Below are 6,352 nucleotides of genomic sequence, written 5' to 3'. Positions count from 1 at the left end.
GCCAAAAACCTGATCCAGACCTGAATAGCACTTAGAAGGCTCAAATGACAGCAATCTGGGGTCCCAATGGGTAAAGGGTCTGAGCAGTGTGTCCACCCCATGAGTGAGATTTCAAATTGCAGTTTTTTGGGTTCCAGCTTATAATTTCAGCCCGCAAACTGATATTATCATCAGGTGGTGTTGGATAATGCAACTCTGGTTTTCCTTCAACTTTTACAATGCTGTTTCACCTTGTGAGTCAAGGTTTTCCAGACCCTGGGAGGCTGGCCAGGCCTCCAGGGGCCCAGAAAATTCCAGGAAATTTCTTCTCTTATATAAGGTGCTACTTGACATACTGGTAGCAATTTGTGTACCTGCAAGTAGGCATGTAATCCAGGCCCAATTCAGGCAAAGTTAGATCTGTCAGAGGCAGCTCCTCTACTTCTGAAACCTAAACAAGACTACCTCCTCAATTTAACTTCCCTAACAGCATCACATTTCTTCCAGTATTGAAAATGTGCAATTATAATAGTGCTGTAGCCTAGATCTTTGATGCAGGTTGACATCATAGAGGCCCCTGATCTGTTCCATCTGTCCCACTACCTAAAGCCACTCAAATGTCAGTAGACTGCTCTTGAAGTCTTCACTTTAATTTTTGAGGTCTTTTCCTCCTAGCCATCTCCTCTCCAATGGAGGACAGCAATGCACATCTTGTGGCATGTCTAGGGAGACCACACGAGATAAGGAATGTCTAGCATGGCCCCCACCATCTACTTTCATCATATTATTAGCTGTGTTTTCTCTCCAAGTTGGAAAGAGTCTCCCCATGCTTAGACAGGTTGTACAGTTCAGTTTGGCTTTCAGCCAATCCCCAAAGAAATGACTATAGTAGAATTCTCTGTATTATGAGAATTTTTCAAGTCTACTCCCCACAGATGCTGATGGAGGCAAAGATTTTATCCAGAGGACGTATTTCTCATCAGGCCATAGTGGCTTAAAAGAGAATATTAGAGCAGATTAGAGCATATATAACTAGGTAATCTTCAGCACCACTACAAGCTCAGAACTTGATCTTCCCTGAGTGCTTGGACCCAGGAAAGAACCATGAAGTGGCGGTGGCCCTCTCAGACTGCATAGTCATGTAAGTAAGGGGCTGTTAATTGGCATCATCTCTCCTTCTGGGACTTTTCTTGTTGTCCTTTTATTCTTTCACCCAGCAGGGTTAGAAGGACATGTAATCATTTCCTGACAGTCTTAAAGTTCAGCTCTCCCTTATTGATAAGTCCTTTCCCATGGGCACTGTGGGGCCCAAGGGCCTTGGGGTAGAGCTGCATGTTTGCATATCTCTTGGGGTTCCAGTTACATCATGACTTCTATGAAAATGGAACTTCTTGGAATTGTTCAGTGCACAACGTGTGCAACTGTATGTTGTGTCCAGTGAAAAAGCGTTTCTTTTGTTTTTGGTTCTAGGTCTTCTCTCTGCTCTCTCTTCACAGCTGTGTGTATGTATCTGTGTCTTCACTTCTGTATCTCTCTTTCATCCCTCCACATTTTGGATGTCTCTGTGCATGCAGAATGCTCAGAGTTTTTTTCCTTTTTAAAAAGTTCTTCCTTGCTTCTCTAGTGTCTCAACTTCCTTTTTTCATTCCACATCTCCTGGCTTCCTCTCTGAGCACTCTCTTCGGCTTGATCCTGGGAGAAAGATCAGGAGTACTGCTTCTGGGCTGTTTTACATCTAACAAGCATCTCGACCACAGCCAAGTCATAAACTCCCTGCATTTGAAATTCCTCCCTCGTAAAAAGAGAATAATGATCCTGCTTCTACCTCCCTGCCTGAGTTTCTTTAAGAAAGATATCGTGGGATGCCCACAGCCATTACCATTACCATATTTGAGACCTCTTTTATATCAAGTATGTTGTATTCATCAGTTCACTAAATATCCAAAATATTTCATATGGGGGGTGGGGACTATTACATTCCATCTTTTTTCTACGGGAGAAACTGAGATTCCAAATGGCTTATCCAAGATTACCTCAACAGAATCTATATTTAAACCTAGGTCTTTGCCATGGTCTTTACATGGCCTCATGATAAGATGACACTTACAAAAATGCTTTAAAAAATACAGTGCCATTCCAATGCCAGGTATTACAGTCATATCATAACATGAACAGCTGATTGTTGCCCCTTCCTTGTTTCCTTTTCCCAATGCTTGGTGAAAGAATCCCTCTAACAAAGATGAAGACCATGTGAGAAACCCTCAGGGAAAAGTTGCTGAAAAATTTCTCTGAGGAACAAACACACTTACAGCCTGTCCCAGAATACTGCTGATGACCAGAAATCCTCTTCTCAGCCCCTGAGGAACTACATGGATGTGAGAGTGTTGAGAGGATGGTGTTCTTCCCTAGCACTGCGATTCTTCTGGACTTTTAGGGTGGGTTGTTGGAGCTGGGGCTCCTGCAGGAGGCAGAAACACTGGGGAACAAGGATTCCATTCCCAGAGGAGAAGACACTCTCAATCTCAACTCTTGGTCTGTGGTGACTGGGCCCAGCAATGATCAGGTGGCAGGTAAGCATCCATATCTGTGCCAAAGATGTATCACTAGTTTGAGAGAGACTGTAATTTCTGAACTAAGTGAACCCCTCAGTTATAGATGAAGGGTGAGGAATGCCTTCAAATAAAGTCAACTACAAATCGAGTCTGAAAACCAGGCAGATGAAGTTCAGACTCTACAGATCCAAGAACGATACCAGTAAAAAGTTACCAAGCCCCTATTGCATGTGATGCCATAAAAGTCTAACACTATGGTTATTGTTCATTGATCTGAAAGAAGATCTTGACTCTTACTCAAGAATGCACAGGTCAGCCAGAGCAATAGTCAAAGAGTAAATACTTGTCAAGTGGAAGGGCCACCTGTGTGGTTTTGATAGGAGTCTTGAGTTTAGGGAATGTAGCCTGGGGTAAGCTTGGAGTGCCACCTGGGAAAAGCTTCTCAAATGAAGGCACCAGGACTTCCCTGGTGGTCCAGGGGTGAAGATTCTACACTTCCAATAAAGGAAGGCAGGGTTCCATTCTTAGTCAGGAAAGTAAAATCCCATATGCCAGGCAGCCCAGAAAAAAATAAAAAATTAAATCAGGCACCAGTCTGAGCAGGGACTGTGAGGTGGGACAGTTGGAAAGTGATTTCAGGGGACATGGGACACACAGAGGGAGGCAATACTCTGGGAATCGGGGGTGGACATGGCAGTCAGATCTGTCCTATCCTCCCTCCCATGCCCCTGTAGTTGGCCTACATCAGCAACATCAACACTGGAACACCCTCTCAGGAGTTCCGGGTCATATTCAACACGGGCTCATCTGACTTGTGGGTACCCTGCATCTACTGCCTAAGTCTTGAGTGCTGAGAGTGCCAGCCCCCTTGCCCATCTTTTATTTCCCCTCCCATACCCTTTTCCATCCTTGGCACCTGGCCAACAGTGTTCTTTTGTGTCTGCAGATGAACGCAGTAGCTTCGACCTTCACTTGTCCACTACCTTTATATGCGTGGGTCAGCCTTTCAGTGTCAACTACAGTACTTGGTTGATCAAGAGATTTCTTGGTTATGACATTGCTCAGGTAATGTAGAAACGAGAAGCTGAGTCAGGGCTGGTCATGGAGTGACCACTGCTTACTAAACAGATGCTGGACCAGCTGGCAGAACCCATCCTTCTCAAAATTCCCTAGTGACTGGCCATCTGCCTGTCAGGACCCCCTGGGGAGACAGAGCCCCTGCTGACACACAAACTCCCAGAACAGCTAATCCAGAGAGTGGCTGGGAGTGTGGACTTGCTGATCCTTTGCCTGTGAGCAGGTCAAGGTTCATTTTGCTGGGACAGGGATGGGGGAAAGGGCACCCACTTTTATATTCTCAGAAAGCTCCAGGCTCTTTCATGACAATAACTTGTTTAATTCTGCAACAAATCCATGCAGCATGTACAATGATTAGCTCCATGATAGCTAATCATAGCTCCACAGACAATGAAACTGAGGTGCAGAGAACAAGGGCCTTGCCAAGGTCACATATCTGGTAAGTGGTGGACCTAGGCTGGCCAGTCAGGGCTCCAAGTATGTGCAGGTTATTTGGGGAGAGGATAAAACTGATTTGAGGTTCTTGAGGGGCAGCCTAAGGCTTCAGGTATCCAGGCAGGGAAAGCAGGGGGTACAGATGTGCTAGGGGCCTGACAAATGTGTTATCACTAGGGGACTTTTAAGAATCGAATATAAACCTTGGCCTGCCACCCCAAAGTGCCTTAGTATTTTCTGTCCCCCTCACTCTCTCTTTTTCTCTCTCTTTCTCAAACACACACACACACACACACACACCCAAAAGCATGTTTCCCAGACAGAATTTTCTTAAGAACCTTGCAAGTGACATTGTAGGATTCTGTCTTCCTGGGCAGATGCAGAATTCACAATGCATTGCCTTGATTTCAGTCCATTTCTGTCAATAGATCATAGTGATGCCAAAGAGAAGACTACCCTGCTCACTATACATTTTTTCCTCATGTGGGAACCGTTTGGTCCTGTCCTGATTCTCGGTTGCTGCACCCATACAGAAGGCATGAGGCCATTCTGACTCACTCAGATGGTGTTTGTCAGAGAGCAGGTGTTGTTAAAATCCATAGTCCCACACAAATGGAACCCAAATTCCTATCCCAGCTTGGTCTAACTATCTGAGTCAGTGCAGGGCATGGCTAGGCCTCAGTTATTCTCTGCAGTGGTAATGACAGCTGCGCCCCAGCCCAGTCCCAGCCTCGCTTCCTAAACCTTTATGGGGGAACACTCTACTCTCCCACAGATCGAGTACCTTGTTGGTGTGACCCAGCCACTCAGCCTAAGCTATGAAGAGTACAGGTTCAAAGATGCACCCTTTGATGGCATCCTGGGCTTGGGCTACTCAAACCTCTCTGTTGGAGGGACCACTCCCATCTTTGACAACCTGAAGAAACAAGGAGTCCTTTCCCAGCCTGTCTTTGCTTTCTGCTCAGGAAAGTCTGAGCTGGATGAGTCCTTGCTACAAATCAGCTGTATGATGCTTTCAGTTCCATAAAAAATTATAAACCACCTGACCCAGAAGTTTCCTTTATTCTAGCCCAGGGTAACTATGGCACCAGGGCCCCACTCAACACTGCCACTGGTTTTTTATAAGTAAAGTTTTATTGGAACAATGCTCATGGGCTCCAAGGGATCAGCTTGGTCAGGAAGGAGGAAAGAAGATGGAAAGCAATGGAAGGTGTCAGGTAATAGGTTGGAGGAAAAAGCAACAGGATTTGCTGATGGATTTGATATGGAAGAAAGGACAGAGATGTTGGGAATATTTCCTTCCTCTCTGACATTTCACCAGGAGACCAGAACCAGCTAAAAAATTTGCAGGAGCTAGTGCAAAATGAAACTGTGGGACATTTTGTTTAATAAGCATTGAAAATTTCAAGACAGGGATGGTAGAGGCATGGGGCCCTGTTGAGTATGGGCCCCACGGATAGCATAGGCACAGGCCTGTGAAGCCAAACCTGGGTGAGCTTGAATCCATGCCCATAATGCCCTTGGGCCAGGGCTTTTTGGAAAAATGATATTCTAGGCAAAGGGGAAGCCAGACCTCTCCAGCTCGGTGACCTCTGATGGTATCTCTAAGTACTCAGGTCACTGGAAAGAACCAGATCCTCTCACACAGCTGGGTGGTCAGTGTCTGGCCAGGCTGCCCGGTTTCAAACCTCTTCTCTGCCACTAATTAGCCGGTGAGTGACCTGGGTGATGTACTGAATCCTCCAGTTCCTCAATTTCCACATCTGTAAAATGGGGAGAGTAGTAGTGCCTTTGATGGGTGAATAAGCACAGCTCTCAGACATTTCCTGGTGTTATTCTCCTCCAACAAACTCCCCTCTTCCTTCTCTTGTCAGCTGTGGGGAGAATGGCAGCCTGGTGATGTTTGGCAGGGTGAACCACACCTACCACAATGGGGACCCTAACTGGGCACCAGTGTTTTGAACCCACCACTGGCAGATTGCCATGGTCCAGTAAGCAGCTCCCTCTGAGGGCCACCCCAAGTGATGCTCCCACCAGGGCACGTGGACACATTCAGATACACACAAATGCATGCCTAGATACCCAGTCACACTCACAGACACATGCTCCACCCACAAGACACAGGTAAAGAGACATAAACACACTCACACAAATACCCACACAAACACACAGACACAGATAGAAACTGGCAGACACTCAGACACACATAAAAAGACACATACAAGCAGTCAGACCCATAAACACACAGATGCACACACCACCCATGGGTTCGTAATTGCCCCGGGCTTCCTGAGGAGGTCTCTGACCAG

The 6,352-nt window shown here is 46.1% G+C and overlaps 1 long non-coding RNA gene across 2 annotated transcripts; it reads left to right on the top strand.

Annotated features, from left to right (window-relative positions):
• Positions 1–505: 505 nt before the first annotated feature.
• Positions 506–5,079, top strand: LOC113886458. Of its 2 annotated transcripts, XR_003509444.1 has the most exons (4): positions 506–1,120; positions 2,203–2,549; positions 3,478–3,596; positions 4,819–5,079. It is a non-coding gene; the product is annotated as an uncharacterized LOC113886458 (long non-coding RNA). The 2 variants fall into 2 exon arrangements; XR_003509443.1 differs by having other exon boundaries at positions 511–1,120; positions 3,478–5,079.
• Positions 5,080–6,352: the final 1,273 nt, after the last annotated feature.

The sequence above is a fragment of the Bos indicus x Bos taurus genome, chromosome 29 (assembly GCF_003369695.1).
Source record: "Bos indicus x Bos taurus breed Angus x Brahman F1 hybrid chromosome 29, Bos_hybrid_MaternalHap_v2.0, whole genome shotgun sequence".
Classification (NCBI taxonomy): domain Eukaryota; kingdom Metazoa; phylum Chordata; class Mammalia; order Artiodactyla; family Bovidae; genus Bos; species Bos indicus x Bos taurus.
This window is presented reverse-complemented; position numbering and strand designations above follow the sequence as displayed.